The following is a 21,659-nucleotide window of genomic DNA, read 5'->3' as shown; positions in this document are numbered from 1 at the left end:
CATCCAACCACCTCATTCTCTGTCATCCCTTCTCATCCTGTCCTCAGTCTTTCCCAGCATCAAGGTCTTTTCCAGTGAGTTGGCTCTTCATATCAAGTGGCCAAAGTATTGGAGCTTCAGCATCAGTCCTTCCAATGAATATTCAGGATTATTTCCTTTAGGATGGACTGGTTGGATCTCCTTACAGTCCAAGGGACTCTCAGGACTCTTCTCCAACACCACAGTTCAAAAGCATCAATTCTTTGGTGCTTAGCCTTCTTTACAGTCCAACTCTCACACCCATACATGACTACTGGAAAAACCATAGCTTTGAGTATATGGACTTTTGTCAGCAAAGCAATGTCTCTGCTTTTTAATACACTGTCTAAGTTTGTCATAGCTTTTCTTCCAAGGAGCAAGTGTCTTTTAACTTCAAGGCTGCAGTCACCACCTGTAGTGATTTTGGAGTCTAAGAAAATAAAATCTGTCATTGTTTCCACATTTTTGTCCTGTGCCCACCTTTCAAGCATAAAGGAAACCAGTCGGCCACTGCTCCTCTTCTACTTTCTTAATCTCATGCAAAATCTCTCTTGAGGCCTAACTCCGTGGGTAGAGAAGGGAATTCTGGAAAACATAGTTCCAATGTAGCCAAGTTGACATCATACAGAACAATCACATACTATTCATCATAAAATTTGGTGGGATGGGGAGTTCACAGATGCCTGAAAGCCCATTGACAGATAGCCTATGTGCTATAAAAATCCTGGATTACTACAAATCCCTTTCTTAGTTGTACATGATAATATGAATTGTATCAATGACTCAATTAAGAAAACACTGCCATTCAAATTTAGGCTTATCAGTGTCAATAAGTTTTAATAACTCAAAGGGTGTATCATATTTGTTGCCTTTATAATTTTCTCTTTATCCCAGAGCAAGAATTTTTAGAAGTTTGCTAGTCTCCTCTTTGATACTAAACAGTCACATTCTTAAAAATGGTTGTTCTTTTTCAAATGTAAGCTTTGTTTTCCAATTTTTTAAGCACATGCACATATTATTACAGGTTTATTATATGTGCCATGGACGTTAGTTAAAATTAATTATATAAAATAAATGAGTATAATAAAATTAATTATATAAAATAAATGAGAAAAAAATAAATTTTTTTCTTTGATATCTAATGTTTCTGATATTTTTAAGCCATAGGATTGTGGAAGATACTGTTATTCTTTCTGGATTTTTCAACTTCTTAACTATTGGGTGCCTCTTCATGCCTACCCTTGCATCTTGGTTTTGAGTCAATAGGAAACATTTTAATTAGATGGTCTCTTGATCTTTTGACCAATGTTCAGCTCCACAAAAAGGAAAGGAAGCAGCCCCTTCTGATCTGCTCACTGCTCAGTGGAAAGGCTGTCTGTTACAGAGCTAGACAATAACAGCAAGATGTAGGGGGTTTAATGCGGTGCTGCTTTATTGCTATGGGAACGTGGATAACTCTCTGAGAGTTGTTTTCACAAAGAAACTGCTTCGTGAGATTTCACTGAACATTTCCATTTTCATTGTCAGCTGGTTCTGAGAATCTCACATCTTACAGTGGACTATGATGACACGAGTTTACATGTACATAAATAATAAAGAAAGAAATCTTTATCTCTTGTTGTTGTTTAGTGGTTAAGTCATATCTGACTTTTTTGCAACCCCATGAACTATATAGCCCATAAAGCTCCTCTCTCCATGGGATTTCCCAGGTAAGAATACTGGAGTGGGTTACCATTTCCTTCTCCAGGGGATCTTCCCAACCCAGGGATGAAAGCTGCATCTCCTGCATTGGCAGGTGGATTCTTTACCACTGAGCCACCAGGGAAGCCCATCTCTTTACCCATTTTTAGTTTTTTACCTGAGATGTCCATACTTCCTGGTATTCTAAAAACATTATGATGGGGGCAGAAATCAGCAATTGATGGCATCAGGGTAAGAAGTTATTTTAGTTATTTTTCAAAATCTAGTCATTCAAAGATTATGACTATTGGGAAATAATTCTTATAACATTATTGTTGTTCAGTCACTAAGTTGTGTCTGACTCTTTCTGACCCCATGGACTGCAGTACACCAGGCTTCCCTGTTCTTTACTATCTCTAGAATTTACTCAAACTCATGTCCATTGAATCAACGATGACATCCAACCACCTCATCTCATCCTCTGTTGTCCCCTTCTCCTCCTGCCCTCCATCTTTCACAGCATCACGGTCTTTTCCAGTGAGTTGGCACTTCACAACAGGTGGCCAAAGTATTGGAGCTTCAGCTTCAGCATCAGTCCTTCCAGTGAAGATTCAGGGTTGATTTCCTTTAGGATTGACTGGTTTGATTACCTTGCAGTCCAAGGGACTCCCAAGAGTCTTCTCCAATACTACAGTTCGAAAGCATCAATTCTTTGGTGCTTAGCCTTCTTTCTGGTCCAACTCTCACATCCATACATCTATAACATAGAAAGTTCAGTTCAGTCGCTCAGTTGTTTCTGACTCTTTGAGACCCCATGAACTGCAGCACGCGAGGCCTCCCTGTCTATCACCAACTCCCGGAGTCCACCCAAACTCATGTCCATTGAGTCAGTGATGCCATCCAACCATCTCCTCCTGTCATACCCTTCTCTTCCTGCCTTCAATCTTTCCCAGCATCAGGGTCTTTTCCAATGAGTCAGCTCTTTGCATCAGGTGGCCAAAATATTGGAGTTTCAGCTTCAACATCAGTCCTTCCAATGAACACCCAGGACTGATCTCCTTTAGGATGGACTGGTTGGATCTCCTTGCAGTCCAAGGGACTCTCAAGAGTTTTCTCCAACACCACAGTTCAAAAGCATCAATTCTTCTGTGCTCAGCTTTCTTTATAGTCCAACTCTCACAACCATACATGACTACTGGAAAAACCATAGCCTTGACTAGATGGACTTTTGTTGACAAGATAATGTCTCGGTTTTTTTAATATGCTGTCTAGATTGGTCATAACTTTCCTTCCAAAGAGTAAGTGTCTTTTAATTTTATGGCTGCAGTCACCATCTGCAGTAATTTTGGAGCCCAAGAAAATAAAGTCAACCACTGTTTCCACTGTTTCCCCATCTATTTCCCATGAAGTCATGGGACTGGATGCCATGATCTTAGTTTTATGAATGTTGAGTTTTAAGCCAAGTTTTTCACTCTCCTCTTTCATTTTCATCAAGAGGTTCTTTAGTTCTTCTTTACTTTCTGCCATAAGGGTGGTGTCATCTGCATATCTGAGGGTATTGATATTTCTCCCAGCAATCTTGATTCCAGCTTATGCTTCATCCAGCCCAGCATTTCTCATGAGGTACTCTGAATATAAGTTAAATAAGCAGGAAGACAATATACAGCCTTGACAGACTCCTTTTCCTATTTGGAACCAGTCTGTTGTTCCATGTCCAGTTCTAACTGTTGCTTCCTGACCTGCATACAGGTTTCACAAGAGGCAGATGAGGTGGTCTGGTACTCCCATCTCTTTCAGAATTTTCCACAGTTTTGTGATCCACATAGTCAAAGCTTTTGGCATAGTCAATAAAGCAGAAATAGATGTTTTTCTGGAACTCTCTTGCTTTTTTGATGACCCAGCAAATGTTGGCAATTTGATCTCTGGTTCCTCTGCCTTTTCTAAATCCAGCTTGAACATCTGAAAGTATTGCTGAAGCCTGGCTTGGAGAATTTTAAGCATTAATTTACTAGTGTGTGAAATGAGTGCAATTGTGTGGTAGTTTGAGCATTCTTTGGTATTGTCTTTCTTTGGGATTTGAATGAAAACTGACCTTTTCCAGTCCTGTGGCCACTGCTGAGTTTTCCAAATTTGCTGACATATTGAATGCAGCACTTTCCCAGCATCATCTTTTGGGATTTGAAATAGCTCAACTGGAATTCCATCACCTCCACTAGCTTTGTTCATAGTGATACTTCCTAAGACCCACTTGACTTCACATTCCAGGATGTCTGGCTCTAGGTGAATCATCACACCATCATGATTATCTGGATCATGAAGGTCTTTTTTGTATAGTTCTTCTGTGTATTCTTGCCACCTCTTCTTAATATCTTCTGCTTCTGTTAGGTCCACACCTTTTCTGTCCTTTACTGAGCCCATCTTTGTGTGAAATGTTCCCTTCGTATCTCTAATTTCAGTTGTGGATGTGACTGGTGATAGAAGCAACGTCTGATGCTGTAAAGAGCAATATTGCATAGGTACCTGGAATGTTAGGTCCATGAATCAAGGCAAATTGGAAGTGGTCAAACAGGAGATGGCAAGACTGAACGTAGACATTCTAGGAATCAGTGAACTAAGATGGACTGGAGTGGGTGAATTTAACTCAGATGACCATTATATATACTACTGTGAGCAGGAATCCCTTAGAAGAAATGGAGTGGCCATCATGGTCAACAAAAGATTCCGAAATGCACTACTTGGATGCAATCTCAAAAACGACAGAATGATCTCTGTTCGTTTTCAGGGCAAACCATTCAATATCATGGTAATCCAAGTCTATGCCCCAACCAGTAATGCTGAAGAAGCTGAAGTTGAATGTTTCTATGAAGACCTACAAGACCTTTTAGAACTAACACCCCGAAAAGATGTCCTTTTCATTATAGGGGACTGGAATGCAAAAGTAGGAAGTCAAGAAATACCTGGAGTAACAGGCAAATTTGGCCCTGGAGTACAGAATGAAGCAGGGCAAAGGCTAATAGAGTTTTGCCAAAAGAACGCACTGGTCATAGCAAACAGCCTCTTCCTACAACACAAGAGAAGACTCTACACATGGACATCACCAGATGGTCAATACCGAAATCAGATTGATTATATTCTTTGTAGCCAAAGATGGAGAAGCTCTATACAGTCAGCAAAGACAAGACCGGGAGCTGACTGTGGCTCAGAACATGAACTCCTTATTGCCAAATTCAGACTTAAATTGAAGAAAGTAAGGAAAACCACTAGACCATTCAGGTATGACCTAAATCAAATCCCTTATGATTATACAATGGAAGTGAGAAATAGATTTAAGGGACTAGATCTGATAGAGTGCCTGATGAACTGTGGACTGAGGTCGTGACATTGTACAGGAGACAGGGATCAAGACCATCCTCAAGAAAAAGAAATGCAAAAAAGAAAAATGGCTGTCGGAGGAGGCCTTACAAATAGCTGTGAAAGGAAGAGACGCGAAAAGCAAAGGAGAAAAGGAAAGATATGCCCATTTGAATGCAGAGTTCCAAAGAACAGCAAGGAGCGATAAGAAAGCCTTCCTCAGTGATCAGTGCAAAGAAATAGAGGAAAACAACAGAATGGGAAAGAACAATAGAATGAGATCTCCAAGAAGATTAGAGATACCAAGGGAACATTTTATGCAAAGATGGGCTCAGTAACATAGAAAACAAGAAAGCAAACAAGGGGCCTTGGCTCTGGACTCTGATCTAAATGGAAAGCTTCTTTTATGTAGCTTATCTGTGATATTTTATTGATAATTTCACCCTGGAGAAGGAAATGGTAACCCACTCCAGTACTCTTGCCTGGAAAAGTCCATGGACAGAGGAGCCTGGCGGGCTGCAGTCCCCGGGGTTACATGACTGAGCATGTGTGCATGAGGGTGGAGGGTGGTGATGGGTTGGTAGCAATAAACTGGTAGAACTAAAAAAAAAAAAAAGATTTTCTTAGTTTTCATATAAGATGACCTAACTTATTTATTAGTCTTATAAATCTATGCCTAGCATAGCACCCTACCATAGGCAATACTAAACAAAGAAACAAAAACCCTGCTGAATGAGAAAGGAATAGAAGGAACAAATGAGTGAAACATGTTCACAATGTTGTATTTGCCCTTTTAGCTACCCTACCATTTCAAAATCAGTTAGCAGATTGACTCTTAGAGCACCTTTCTGATACTGAGACCTAGCCACAATCAGTACCATTCCCATCACAATCAATACCATGGTTGATGCTAAGAGTGCTCATTATCTGGCCAGACTACAGCATTCCACAAATGATCTGGAGTGCAGACGTTCTGGCCCATCTTCAAGAGACCTAAGTAACTCTAGAAAACCGAAATCATATTACCGCCGTCACTGACGATCCCGACCTCTCTGAGGTCTCCTCTTCATTGCCTCATCCTGAAGCCCTATAAACCTCTCCCTCTACTGAGCACCAGGCTTCCCTGGTGGCTTGGCAGTGAGGAATCTGCCTGTGATGCAGAAGACGCAGGAGACCCTGGTTCAATCCCTGGGTGGGCAAGATTCCCTGGAGGAGGGCGTGGTGACCCACTCCAGCATTCTTGCTTGGGAAATCCCATGGACAGAGGAACGTGGCAGGCTCCAGTTCTGTAGTTTCACAAAGAGTCAGACCTGACTGAAGCAACTGAGCACACACGCCCACACTGAACGCCAACTAGGCTGTTCATCTTAGAACCCCATGAGATGTCTGCTGGTCTACTCTTCTGCCTTCCCGTATTAAGAGCATTGACACTGAAGACCCAGTAATTACACTCAGCATCACTTTCTGCTTTACCTTGCTCTAAAATGTCCTTAGCTGTTATGATAATCTGAAACTTCTCTACAGGTCTATGTAGCAGGAGCAGGTGGAATCCATGCTATAGAAACTGGGGAGGAGGCACCCTTTGACCTGTGTAGAGTACCCTTCCTCTGTCCTGACTTCGATCACATCTTACTTTCAAGCTGTGGAAACTCACTCTTGATTGGATATATGATTATCTTCTAAAATGTCTGTCTGTCTGACAATGCCCTTCCCCACTTTAAGCGCCATTCCCCCTAAGATAAAGGCCAAAGTCTAACACGGTCTCCATGCCCTGCATGCTCTGGCCCCAGCCTGACTCTCCAGCCCCCTGTCCCTTTGGCCTTGCTTTCACTCCTGCCAACCATTCATCTTTCAGTGCCAGGAAGGGATTATGCTCATTCCTGCAGGGGAGAGCCTTTGAACATACAGTTCTTTTTTTTTTTTTTTTTTTAATTGTGGTAAAATACACATAACTTACAGTTCACCAGAGAAGGAATGGCAACCCACTCCAGTATTCTTGCCTGGAAAATCCCATGGACAGAGGAGTCTGGCAGGCTACAGTCCATGGGGGTCACAAAAAAGTTGAACACTACTTAGCAACTAAACAATACCAACAACAATCCAGTAAAAATTCCCAACATTGTCATTTTTTAACATCATAAATATATGCTATATATGCTGTTATACTGGAGAAGGAAATGGCAACCCACTCCAGTATTCTTGCCTGGAGAATCCCATGGACAGAGAGGAGCCTGGTGGGCTACAGTCCATGGGCTATAAGAGTCGGACATGACTTAGCGACTAAACCACCACCAGCTTCAGTTCATCATTTTAGCCATTTCAAAGTAGATAAGTCAGAGACATTTTAGTGGATTCACAATATTGCATGACCATCATCACTGTCAAGTTCCAGAACAATCCCATTACCCCCACAGGAGACTCCAGGCCTATTAAAGAGACATTCTTCATTCTTTCCTACTCCCAGACCCGGCCTGCCACTAATCTGATTTCTGTTTCTGAATCTGCTTATTGGGAACATTTCATATAAATAGAATCATACAATATATGGCCTTTGTGTCTGACTTCTCTTACTCAGCATAATGTTTTCAAGGTTCATTCACTTTGGCATATATCAGCACTTTATCCATTTTTATAGCTGAATGATATTCCATTTATGGGCATTGAACATACTGTTGTTTTGCCCAGAATTATTTTCTACTCTTTTCTTCATCTGATTGTCTTCTGTCCAGCCTTCAGTAGTCAGCCCAGTGATCACACTTCCTCAGGGAACTCCCCCAAAACCCCAGCTTAGATGAGGTCATATGCACTTCAGGGCTCAGCTTTCTTTCCTGCATAGCTCTTATCTCCAGCTGCAATTAAGTACTCATTTGGGGGCTATTTGGTCAATGGTCATCCTCTCAGCTAGAATCTAAGATCCACTGGACAAGGAATCCTGTCTGTATTACTTATATTATTTCCACCATGCATCCCTCACATCTATTAGAGGGCCTGGTATATAAATAAACGTTTGTGCAATAAATGTTGTGAAATTATTTCCCACTAAAAAGTAAATAACTGGCAGACACTTGCTGTTCTTTCGTTCTCAATGGCATTTGGAATGTGAATAGAACCAGCACTGTATGAAGAGACTCCAGGGGGAATTTCCCTGGCAGCAAGGCAGGGGCAGAGCGTTCTGGGGGAGGGGCTCCTTCCTGCTCCTTGGATTGCAACACCCAGGGCCTCCTCCACCTGTGAGTCCAGCTCTCCGAGTCGCCACCCCATTCATTCACGCTAAATCTGTCCTGCTTCCATTTCTTCTGAACTGAAAAACTGCCATATTTGGTTCCATGACATCCTTGTCTCATCTCTGGAAAAGTACTGATCTGCTCTAAGTAATTATGTCTCACTGGTCTTTCCTCTCCAATATTTATAGCATAAACCTGACTGAAATTTGATAGGTTCTGATGATGTTTGCAGCTGAAGGATGTTTCTCTCTGTAACTGGGGTTGTAGTTACATGTGGGAATGTCACCTTCATTAACTCTACGGCACTGTCTCTTCCCAATCTTTTCCTGATATTTGTAATGGGCATAAAAGTAGTATTTCCTCTTCCATGCCCTTACTTTACCTCAGACACAGACTATAGCCTTTGTGTCAGCATTTGCGGTCCACACAATGCTGTTCTGTCTTTGAGTAATTACATCTGGAAAACTGCCAGTCATTATCTTCTGAAAGTGATGGCCAATTCTTCCCTAGTATTTACAGACAGATGACAATGGAATCGAGGCCCTGATATAGTGAGAGTACAATTTAACGGATTTACTTGGTGGCAGCATGTTTATTTAATTTTTGTATAATTACTCATGAAGAAATTTTCTCCAGAATGATGGTTTTATGCTGCAAATGAGCTGCTTGAAATCTCCTAATGAGGCATCAGGTTAAAGGACAGTTGTGCCAAATGAGCTATACCTTTTGTGTGTAGAATCGTTGTTATCTTATTATACGATTTACTATGTCAACCTGGTGAAAACTGGACTTCCTTTGGTCCCAGATACAGCTGAAACTCTCAAAAGGTTCTTTTCTCCAAAGATAGGGGTAGGCAGCTAGATTTGAATAAAATTAATGGCTTCTCTTTGTCTGTTGAATGGCTAAACACAAACCTATCTCAAGAGACCTAAAAATGAAATAAAAATAAAAATGGGTCCCTGGCCTCAAGGATTGTCAATAGCCTAATTAATTGTGCTAATTTAATAAATCAGAAAGAAATTAGTGAGCCATAGAGGTCTTGGGAAAAAGAGAGCACGGAGAGACACACATTGGAAAGTTAAATCTGAATATTCAAGGCTGACTGAGATGTTGATCCATAATGAAGACCAATTGATTAGCTGGCCCAAGGAATCGATCCCCAGCTGTGTGCATGGCTATCAGACTCTGATGTGGTAGATTTTCGAATACTCTACAAAAGCTGTCTGGTTCCAGTCATAATTTGGCATCTCATAAAGCTTATCTCTGGGAAGAGAATTGCAGGAAGGATAATGTGATTGTTCATTTCACTTGGGTGTTACAGTTCTCATTCTATAAATTTAAAGATTGTCGTGATTTTAAATATACTTTTGTGATGTTTGAGAGAGGGAGAAAAATATACTCTAGCTGGATCAGTTTGGGAATGAAGATCAGATTAAATTTTGAACTTGCAAGATTGAAGCCAGGGCCCTAGCAGCTCAGAACTCACTGAGGCCACAGCCAGCCCATGGGTGGGTTCCTTTCTGCTCCTGACGGCGGTCAGGCCTCCCAACACAGAACACCACCCTCTTCCTGTAGGTCTTCTTTTAACTAATTTATCTTCTTTTATGGTTTTCTCTGAGGAGATGGAGAACCTAGTAAGAACAAAAGAGTCTTTAAAGAACCTCAAGTTGAAATATTCTTCTTGCCAGTGTTAAGTGACATGATTTTTCTTAATTTCAATTCCATCATCTCTTTAAACCAAAAATGTCATATTGTGGAGTTCTTTTAAAACTAAAGTGCCAGAAAAGATGATGCTAACACACAGGAATCCTCAATAATTCACCTGATTGGGTTTCAGCCTATTCTTTAAAATATGGCTGCCAAATACACACAGTTCTTTGGTTTGGAAAGTTGATTAAAGAAGTGTATTCATGGAACCCAGCTGATTTTTCTCCTGGAAAAAAACAACAAATGGGCGCGTGTATTTGGTCACTGGATATCCCCTCGTGTCTAGACTTAGAAAATCAGGGGTGTTTTCGTGTCTCTGGCATCACAGACTGTATGAGTACAGAAACAGTCTCCGAACATGGTCGCGTGCCAGGAATCTTTTGAGACTCGGAGCATGTGAGAAGAAAACGCAGAAAAACAAGGACAGTTACATGCCCACGTTCAACTCTGAAATATGGTTTTTGGATAAGCGTGTGCTATCTCATACCCTGGTCTCTTTTTCAAGACCTAGCCTCTACAGTTCTATTCCCTGAATAACCCTTTACCAGATCACCACAAGCAACAGCCTCCCAAAACGCCTGTATTCCAGGCTTTGGCCAGCACCCTCTGGTTTATAAGCTCACTCTTAGTCTCTAACCCCATGATGGGGAAAATATCATTCATTTTCCTCTACCGTAATAGGATAACCCGTGAAAAGATGTATTTAAAGCTGCATGTCGGAAAGTTCCATGTAATCAAAGTGCCCTTTCATGTGGGCGTGTCTTTTTCTTTCTTGAAGGTGGGGTGTTTGTTAATGTTGATGTTGGAACCAATGAGATCTGTGACTTTTATAATTATAAAGGATTTCAGTATAAACCAGTGGATGCTTTCCTAGTTTAATCTGCCTCACAGAAAACTATCTCCAGCCAAATGGCCAATTTAAATGTCAATGTAAATGCTCACATTATAAAGCAATAGCTATTGAAGAAAGACATTCAGCTGCAGTGGAAGGCTGCAGAGGATTTAAAAAAAAAAAAAAAGTGATTTACGTACTGTTCTTCCACTTCTTCCCAGAAAAAAGTTCCTTGGCCTTGCTTCTTTTTCAGATTGGGGTTTTATTGTCTCACATTGTCTGGGCAGGGAAAAAATGAGGTTTTCTTTTAATGTCAACACAGCCTTGGAATTTGGGGTTTTAAATTCTGTAATTGGGGCTCTAGGGAACTTGCAGGGAAGAGCAGCAGGCTCCTTCATTATTTCCGTGGCTTCCTGAGCCGCTGGCAGGGGCCTCATTAGAGCCTGCAGTCTCCCGGGGGGCCCACCGGTGCCTTTTTGAAGTTCAGGTGGACAGTGAGGAAGAGCTGTCTTGAGCACACCCGCAAGGAGATCTCAGGCAGTCTGTGGAGCAACCCAGGTAGGCACTTAACATTTTTGCTTACCAACCAGAGCAGCTTAGCACATGTGCTGAATAAAACCATAATCAAATAAAAAAAAAATAATAAAGTGCTGAAAAATTAAAGCTGTCAAAAAAAAAAAACAAAAAAACCATTGACTGTCTCTGCTGCACAGGAGGGAGCACGCCACTTGTGCCTCCACGACGGTGATCCTTAATGAATAAAGAAGCATCGATCTTTGATCGGAACCCTCAGGAGGCCTCTGGGGCCTCATTTTCACACTGTTGCTGTTTTGATGCTCAGGTTCGGCACGTCCCCACCTCTGTGTGGACTGATCCCATGGGATGTGTGTTCACGTGTCACATGCACGTATGCCTCTGAGCATGTGTGTGTTTGCAGTGTGGTGTGGCAGAGGTGGATACTCCTATCTTCTTTGTTCTCTTCTGGGCATATTCTCATGGATCTCCCACACTGCCCTCGACATCATCTCCTCTTAAACTTCCCTTTCTCCTTATGTTCGCGGTCTCAGTGGAGGACACTGTCATCCAAGCATCACCTTTGCCTTCATTCCCCACTCACTCTCCCAGTCCTTTCCCGACCACTCTGTTCGCTCCCCAAGACAACATCACATTTCCCACTTTCATTTCCTTCACAAAATTCATCACTAATTTATACAATGAAGTTAATTTCTCATTTACCGCTTTTTTTCTGTCTCTTCCACTAGCTTATAAGCTCAAGAAGGCAGGGATCTATCTTTTCTGTGTTCTTCCCTGCCTGGAATAATGCCTGGAACATGAGAGCCACTCAAGAAATGATCTTGCAAACCACTTTTTTTCATCCCTGTTGCTACTCCCCTAGTCAGAGTCAGAGTGATGTTTCAGACTAGGGCCTGTAAGAGCCTCCTAGCTGCTTTTCTTGCTTTCACCATCACCCTTCTCTGAATCATTATCTACCTCGCAGCCGCGGGTCTTTCCAAATTGCAGCTTGGCTCCTGTCATTGGTTGGCTTAAACTTAAGTAGTTCCCATGACAATGTGCTTTGCAAACTTTTCTATAAATGTCCCCTAATGGGAGGAGAGTGGGGCTGCAGGTACAGCCTCAGGTTCCCCATCACAAGCACAAAATATCTTCAGCATCTCCTGATTCATCTTACACATGTGTGTAGATCATGCCTTCTACTCCTTTAGTAACATATACTTTAAAGTGCTCACCATTAAGCAGAACTAATGCTCCAGGAAGACATTTCTTGTTTATCCTGTGGTTTTGGGATATGGGCCATACCAAGATATCAAAGTCCCGAGAGACACAAAGGCAGAGGAAGGTCAGATAAATTCATTTGGTACACAAGGCTCTTCAAACTCTAGGGCCTGATTATCCCTGCCCGCCACTCACTAACACCCACCTTCTCCGGCCCAGCTCACCTCAATGCCACCCTCACGTGCAAGACTTGGTTTGGTCCTGGTCCCCCTTCTCTGTGGTCCCTTACAAGCTTGTGCGTCTTCAGTCAATCCATTACTGGTCCTCATTGTTTATTCCTGTGTCTATAGCACTAACCTAAACCCCCTTGAGGAAAGAAGATGCTCTTTGTTGTAACCCAAACCTGGCGCGGTGCCCGGGACATCCCAGGCACCTAATAAACACTTATGGAATAAACTGGCCAATGAGAGAATGGACTGCCAACTGTTCCAAGCAAAATGCTCATTTAAAGCTGTAAGGACTTTTGAATCTGACAATAAGTGATACTCAATTTCCATAGCCTCTGACCCCTCTCCCCTCTTTTACCCCTTTCTTTCCAATACAGATACGTGAAAAGATTCATTCATTTAGGGTTGATTTGATTGTCCAACAGCTGAAAATTACTACGAGATTGCCTGAGACTGATGCACCAATCCAAATTTACTGAGAGACATATACATTTCAAAGAACTTCTCTTCTGAGAATTAGAAGGGATTTTTTTTTTTTTTTTGAAAGCACAAAGACTCCTTACCTTGAAATAGCAATTAAAGAATAGATGTTTTATTTTTCTGATCTAGAAGGCACCCAGGAATCGGACGCAATCTTCAAGGGCTTCCGAGGAGGGTCGAGCCTGTGTTTACAAAGACTCACCCCGGCTCTTCCATTCTTATAGAGAATCATAATTTGTCTACCCACTATCCCATCTGTTTCCAGCACTTAGTACAATATGCTGTCATTGGAACTGCAGTCTGATCAGCTGAGCTTACTCGAAGGATCTGATGAGCTAGTTCTAGGGTTCAATATTTTTTAAAAAAGCAACACTGTGTCAGTGAAGTTCAACTAGTGGGGCCCCTATGCCTTTCAAGTCTCTTATAATTATTTTAGCTAAAACCCAAATATCGTCTGCATTTTCTGGAGTTTTCAATCCTGCATGACAGATGCTCAAGAGGCAAGTTCTGCAGATGCAGTTTTTTTTTAAGGAGGTTTACGGTTTGCATTTATTACAAAGTCTGAATGGGGACCGGAGGGAGAACAAGGAAGAACAGGAAGTAATAGAAAGCGATCTGGCTCCGAGGCCATCTCATCCCTAGGTGCCTGAAACACACAGCAGTTGGCTGAGAATTGATGTCTAGCAGCTGTGGGTCTCATCCTCTGAGAGCTCACAGTCCCTGGCCAACACTGGCTCAAATACATGATTCAACACCGCTAGGCCAACTATACGAATATTCACCCATCAAAATATGGCTCTTTATATTGAAATAAAAACGCAAGCAAATAAAGCAAGAGTACTCCATCCCCTCCCATCACACTATAGAACAGAAACCGAGATACTTTCTTTATAAGTAGCTAACAATAGATTTTTCCTGAACTTCTCTACTCATCATGGACTCAGAAGATGTCCTTTTTTATGCATGAGCTATGATTTGGAGGTTAACACACAGGATTCATAATTTAGAGTATCTGCTAATTTTGCTACGGTGTTTCCGGTCAGTACATATTAAAAAGGAGGAGTATGTATTTTATTAATCAATGACAATGAATTATTAATGATCTCTGGTTTGGCAAAGGCTGATGCAGCCTATTTGATGACGGCCACACAGGCTGGCTTGCAAGCACCTCCCCTTGAGACTGCCGGAAGCAGCTGCCACAGGGTCACACATTCCTTCAGCCACCACCATCCTCTGTCTAAACAGTGGGACAGAACCCGCCCCGAGTAGGTTTCTCCCCAGTCACGGCCAGAGTGTCTTTGTTTCATGTTACATTTTCAGATACGATTTCTTAAAAGATTCTACAGCTGAAAAAGTTTTGGGAAACTACTCCAGATTGGTAAGTAGAGAATTAGACAAACAGGTGGTGTACAGAGAGCCCCCATGTGGGTTTCTCCCCAGTCACAGCCAAAGTGTCTTTTTTTTTTAATGTTACATTTTTAGACATGAGTTTTTAAAGGATTCTACAGCTGAAAGAGTTTTGGAAAACTACTCCCGATTGGTAAGTGGAGAGTTAGACAGGTGGTGTACATATAACAGTGCAGTTCTACCTAAAAAAATGCTGCTTCCAGCCATAAGGTTTTGTGAATTTAAACCCTTCACCAACACCCAATTATATTTAAAATATTGCTTCCTGCTTAAAAAAGTAAAAGAATTAAATTATAAAGGAATCAAACCCAGGTCTGCTGCATTGCTAGCAGTCTCCTGCATTCCAGATGGATTCTTTACCACCTGAGCCACCGGGAAAGCCCAGTAAAAGAATAATGGCCCCACATACCCAAACGTCGTACCTGTTCCTCTAAATTAGGAGTGACGATTAATTAATTAGATGCGTGTGTATGTTTTAGATGAATTAATCTGAAAGTCTTTGTATCCATACCAGTGACTTACACTAACTTATTTTACGGAGGAAGCAAAAACCTGGGACTGTGACATGTAAATTCATAGAAGTGAAATGCCACAAGCTTGATGCGGTCTTTTCTAAGACTGAGGTTATGGAGTAAACCTTAATACTGAAAATCCATTTTGCAAGCGTTCTGATTGACAGGGAAGAAAACACAAGAGCCAAGGGCTGACTGCACATTCAGCATCAGCGCTCTAATGCAGGTGAAGGTGGATAGAAATGGACTCATTTGTCTCTTTCTGTGAGAAGATAAATCTCCCACTTTCTAGTGCAGCTTTTTTATTTTAACCACTGTGAAATAAACTTCTCACAACCCAAGACATCTCCAAACTCCAGTTATTGACAGGATTTATGAGACTCAGGCTTGGAGTAGACTCTGAGGCCCCTTTTCCCTCATACCTTGTGTTCACTCCAGTCACGCACAACCTTGCCAGGATCGTCCTGAAGTTGGGGTGGTATTTTTCATTTGTAATAGTCCTAGCAAGAGTTGTTGTTATTCAGTTGCTAAGTCATGTCCAGCTCTTTGTGACCCCATGGACTGCAGCATGCCAGGCTCCTCTGTCCTTTGCTATCTCAGTTTATTCCTTTAATTTTAATTGGTGTTTTCCATATGTTCATACTTCTATATTTTGAATAGAATATATACTATAGAATATATACTTCTATATTTTGCATTATCTCCTTTTTACAAAATACAAAGAATACTTTCTAGGAAATATTTCCATTTACAGATATTAAATTTATTATGAACATTGATTTCATGTTCATTCCTTGAGCCTTTCTGTATTCTGTATTCCTTTCTTCCTCCATTCCTTTTTCTTCTTAGCTAAACCATCAAATGACTCTCCTGCTATTTTACATTTTTGCTGATAAGCAGTTCCTGCAATTAACAACCTTATCTTTCTATGTGTGAGAAAAACAAATTTAATGCCTTTTAATAAGGAAGTTGGAAGGACAAGGAGACATTTTATTGCCATGTTGATTTTGATAAGACTGAAAATATCTGATGGGCTGGTGACTGCACAGAATAATTATGCACGTGGTTTTTCGTTCCTCTTTATATTGATACTTCAATATTTCTTGTAGCTGTATCTCTGAATAGTTAGTTATACAATGTAGAAATCATGAACAAACAGATCTCTCTGAACAATGTGATGGCCCTAAAGTCAGTTTCTCTTTGTATCTGATTCAAATCTTGTGTTTGTTGCTCTCAGCTGACCAACCTCAGGACTGAGAATCAGAAAACATGGTTCCAGCCCTTCCAAAAATTTGCTCTTGACTTAGGGAAACCAGCCTGATTTTTCCTTCCTTTTCTGTAAATCGGGAGTGTGTGTGTATGTAAAAGATCTCTGAAATCTCTTCCAGGTCCAGCATTCTACAATTGCAGCTAGTTCATTTCAAAAGGAAAAAAAAAAAAAAGCCTATTTCCAGAAAAAAAATCTGCTTTAAGGCTTTTAAAGTTAAAAACCCTTTGAAATGTGGATAACAGGGTCTCCATTTATCTGGGGCTAAATGTTTGCACACCCAAAATGAAGGCTGAATAAAGCCTATTGCTTTGAAATGAGTGAAGTCTCTAAGATCGCAATGTGTCCCGAACAGAAAGACCTCTGTGAGGCTCATCAGAGTGGCTTCTACCCTTATTTCCTGTCCATCCACATGCTGAATCCTGTGACGTGGGTGTTTCTGTAATTTCATTCTACAAAGAGGAAAACTGTTGGTGTTGCAGAGAGTAGTTATTGCCTTGGGCAGGCCCATCAGAGTCTACACAGCTCTGGAGGGTGAATCAGAATCATCTTCCAGACTCTGGTGATTCTTGTTAACCATCTTCCTTGGGGTGTCTTCAGGACTGTTCCCTTTAAGTCAAGGGCAAACAATGAGAATGAACACATAGTGTTCTCTGAATAAAAACTCTTCAGATAGGGCCACACAGCAGCTAGGGAAGCAGAAGGTTAAACCGGGTGTCAGGGTGCCTTCTCCATTAGGTTGGCAGCTCATAGAGGGGAGGGCTTCTGCTTTATTGAATTCGGTGAATTAAGAAGTGCCCTCCAGCCCCACCCTCACATCTGAACTCTTTCCATTTTCACAATGAAGGTGAGTATATTCATTTATCCTTCAGGGCAGGAAAAAGATTTAAAATCTGGAACCTCCTATAGGACCCAGCACTGCTCCAGGCTCTCCACAGAGTTGCTCAATCTGTGACTCCGTAAGCACTCAGTATCTGCTTGCTGATAGTGAATCACCTGGGCTGACCAGAAAAAACATGAGAAGGTTTGGACTGGGAACCCCTTGATAAACTGCTGATTTAGTCTCTCAGGGTATTCCTCCTGCCCCCCATCCCCACTAGACTGTTTTGAAAAGTAAGAATTCTCAGTGAATCCCTCAGGGTCCCAGTCATCCTTGCTAAAGCAGAGGTCAAGACCCAAGAACCGTGGGCTTTAATTATGGTTTAAGGAAACAATGCTTCACGTTGGCAGCCTTTCTAATTAGTGACACTCTGGAAGATTCAAGCAGGTAACCCAAGGTGTTCTCAGCAAATTTCTACAGCTTTTAAATCCATCTTCAATACCAACTCTGCCCTTTCAACACTCCTCCTTTTTTCAAAGGGCAAAGCTTAACCATTACATAATATTACGTATTTTTTTAGCTTGTATTTTGCACCATACACCCTGTGTGACCATTATACTGACAAAAGAGAAAAGATGCTTATTGAAATAAGTTGTTCACTCCAGTAAATTCTAATGATAATCAAACCAAAGCAACAGAGATTATCTTTCTGAGCATTTGGTCGCAATATTCTGTCTTTAAGAGTTTATCATAAAAGGATTTCACTTACATTTATAAAGATGTCTTCTTCCATTTATCCTTTGATGATTCAGAGTATTAAATTTTACTAGCGTTTCTCTTTCTCCAAGCTCAGCAAGTTAAGACAGCATCATCATTGATTTCTGCGTCATGTTAGAGCAAACATATTTCTTTCTCCTTTTTCCTTCAAAGAAATAAAATCTTTATGTGCTCTCTGCGTGGGTTAGGGGAAGTAACAATACTAGGGTTTGTTCCAGTCCGTTGTACTAACTTCAGAGGTAAGGACTGTAATCCTTTCAAGCACTGCCCTCTAGTGGGAAGAATAAATATCAACACTTTAGGATTTGGAGAGACTGATGCTGAAGCTGAAGCTCCAATACTTCAGTCACCTGATGCGAAGAACTGACTCCCTGGAAAAAACCCTGATGCTGGGAAAGACTGAGGGCAGGAGGAGAAGGGGATGACAGAGGATGAGATGGTTGGATGGCATCACCAACTCGATGGACATGAGTTTGAGCAAGCTCTGGGAGTTGGTGAGGGACAGGGAAGCCTGGTGTGCTGCAGTCCATGGGGTCGCAAAGAGTTGGACACAGCTGAGCAACTGAACTGAGCTAAGATCTACCATTTGCAAACTGCCTTCCACCAAACCACCCTGGACTTTTCCTGGGAGACATTTTTGACCCGTTTACTCACATGAATTAAAATAACTCTTAGTAAGAAAAGTTCTGACAGAAAGTGTGTCTTTGTCTGTACCAGCTCATCCAAACAGCTGAATAGACGGGAGAAGGGGGCTTGTGCCCCAGCACAGGTCCGTTGAGCATCTGGTAAAGTGCAAAACAATGGAGCGAGCACAATGCCTGCATTTCTAAAAATCAGTACTTGACTATCGTGTTGACAAACTTGCTATTTATTCTGAAATGAGTTGCTGTGTGGAACAAACATTTACATTTCTTTGAATATATGTGCAACTGAAGTCTTCCTGGATGACTAATGTGATAGCTCAGGATTTGTGTTTATAAACTACTGCCCTTTGGAATTCAATGATTATCTGCATTTTCCACATTATTTTTCTTTCATTTTATTTAATATAATGACTGACTTTGAAATTATAAGTGAATATCCAACACAGTCTAACAGGTTCAGGTTTGGGGGCACTAGAATCAGACAGAACTGGGTGAGCCATTTATTGGCGAGTTGGCTTTTTAAAATCTCAGTTTCCTCCACTATAAAATGGGGTTCATAACTGTGTCTTCCTCCAAGGATTTAATCGTGAACCTATTTATCAGATGATGCTTGAAAAATACTTAACCCAGGGCCTGGCTCTTTACAAATACTAAATAAACATTAGGTATTCTTTTATACGGACTGAAGTGACTTAGCATACACGCACATATTCTTTTATATATCTTTCATTATTTTTGTTGTTGTTGTTGACATACCTCTAGAGAGCTCTTTATCCCCTAACCAAGCTCTAAGTCAGTTTCCCGGCAGAGCATGAGGGACACTATTTAGAGGTCATTAACGAGTTCTCTTTTGCCAGTTCCAGTTTGGTGTGTGTACTCAGCTGGACTCATACTTCTTCCTCTCCATTGGATTTTTATGTTCGACACCTCCTTAGGGGACAGTTCCAGATCAGGTGTCATTTCACAGCAAGAAGCCAAATTGTATGACTGCTTCCATACACTCAAGAGCATGAACTTAACCAAGCTGACTGTTGCTGCTGGCAGTTCCCAGAATAGTGTTCCAACCTCCACATCCACAGGAGCAGAAGCCACAGGCTTGTAAAAGGGGGCACTCTTGTGATGCCAAGCTTGGGAGATAATCTCTGAAATAGTCATACTTTTCATTGCCTCTTAGATTATGTCTAATGCCCTTTTCAAGGGTATAAAATAATCTTCAGCACTTCTCTACCATAAACAGTTTCATCCTTCCATAAACCAGGCCAGTTGCCCAGCTGGGAACGTTTTCTGCAAGACAACGATGGCCCCTGAGGCTTCTGAGTGGCCAAGCCCTGGATTTAGTCCTCAGCTCTGCACTTGCTGAAAGATGCCCTTGAGTCTTCATTCTTGCTCAGTGTCCTATGAAAAATGCTCAGGCTGCCACCACCTGATCCCAGTGGCTCATGACCTCCTGACCCTGACCTGTCAGTTGACTCCCTCATTTTTTCCTTCATAAACAAAGCTCAGACATCCGTTGGGCTAGACAAGGGATGATGGTTGAGGTTAGAACAGGGTTTAAAAGTCAACATAGGAATCCAATTACTTCTCTGCAGAAGCAAATCCAGTGTGAATTCTCCAAAGTCAGGTATCTGCCTGGTGTGCAAGGTGGTGAGAATCCCAGATGGAAGACAAAGGAAAGGACTCAATGAGGCAAACATCTTCCAGATCTGGTTCTCAAAACTAACAGTCTGGCACTATTCGGAAAAAGGTCAACGCACGCTGTTGTACTTCTGAGAGTTCCTGAGCTCCAAAGAGAAAAGGAAATGGAGAACTAAAAATTCTTCCCCAAACAGGCATACCTCAGAGATATTGTGGGTTGGGTTCCAGACCATTGCAATAAAGTGGATAATGCAATAAAGTGAGTCACATGAATTTTCTGGTTTTCTAGTGCTTGCAAAAGTTATGTTTTGCACTATACTATAGTGTATTGAGTATGCAATAGTATTATGTTTAAAAAAAGTATATACACTTTTGTTAAAAATCCTTTATTGCTAAAAAAAATGTAAGCCATTATCTGAGCCTTCAGTGAGGTAAAGGGGTTGAACTATTTTGAGAATTATCAAACTCTGACATAGAGCAGTGAATATATGAAAAATTTGTACCTTCCCCCTAATTTTTCTGTCAACCCTAAACTGTTCTTTAAAAATAGTCTCAATAATAATATTTTAAAAAGCGTGACACAGAGTGAGCAAATGCCCTGGAAAAAGGACTTACTTGATACAGGGTTGACACAAATCTTCAATTTGTAACAAAATATTGTATCTGTGAAACACAGTAAAGCCCAGAGCAACAAAGTAAGATATGCCTGATGGAATTAATTCTTGTGAAAGAACTTAGGACTTCATGTCTTTTGGCCGAGATGTGACATGTTCAGGGACATTGAACTCATTCAGCCTCATGTGTTTCTATTTTTAAAAACAAAGTGAAAGTAGCCTATTTCTTCAGGCTTTCCTCAGGCAAATTGTTGGACTAGTTTAGACTGTTCTCCAGAGAATGATTTCTTTCCTTGGACATGACAGGCAGGACTCCTAAACACCGAAATCCACTTGAAGTCGCGTATCTGGTATCGCTTTCAGTAGACTAACGGGAGTTAAGAAGAGAAACAAAGTACAGTTTTAAAGAATCACAGTAAATCTTTCGTTAGAAATCTTTTAATTTGTTTTCGGCTGTCAGGGTCTCCGTTGCTGTGTGCGGGCTTTCTCTAGTCGTGGTGAGTGGGGGCTCCTCATCAGTTGTGATGCGGGGCTTCTCACTCTGGGGGCTTTTCTTGTTGGTGAGCATGGTCTCTAGGGCGCACGGGCTTCAGTCGTTGCTGCACGTGGGCTTAAGGTGCAGCTCCCAGGCCCCAGAGCTCAAGCTCAGTAGATGTGGTGCATGCGCTTAGCTGCCCCGAGGCATGTGGAATCTTCGCAGACCAGGGACTGAGCCTTATGCATTGACAGG

At 41.5% G+C, this 21,659-nt stretch overlaps 1 long non-coding RNA gene across 1 annotated transcript in view; it reads right to left on the bottom strand.

Moving 5' to 3' along the window:
* The window catches only part of LOC133247139 (uncharacterized), a 95,175-nt gene extending 76,144 nt beyond the window's left edge, over nt 1-19,031 (bottom strand). The window contains exon 1 of the long non-coding RNA XR_009736274.1: nt 18,029-19,031. This is a non-coding gene — a long non-coding RNA (uncharacterized LOC133247139). The remainder of the gene's footprint in view (nt 1-18,028) is intronic.
* Nucleotides 19,032-21,659: the final 2,628 nt, after the last annotated feature.

This window comes from Bos javanicus, chromosome 5, assembly GCF_032452875.1.
Source record: "Bos javanicus breed banteng chromosome 5, ARS-OSU_banteng_1.0, whole genome shotgun sequence".
In the NCBI taxonomy this organism is placed as follows: Eukaryota; Metazoa; Chordata; class Mammalia; order Artiodactyla; family Bovidae; genus Bos; species Bos javanicus.
This window is presented reverse-complemented; position numbering and strand designations above follow the sequence as displayed.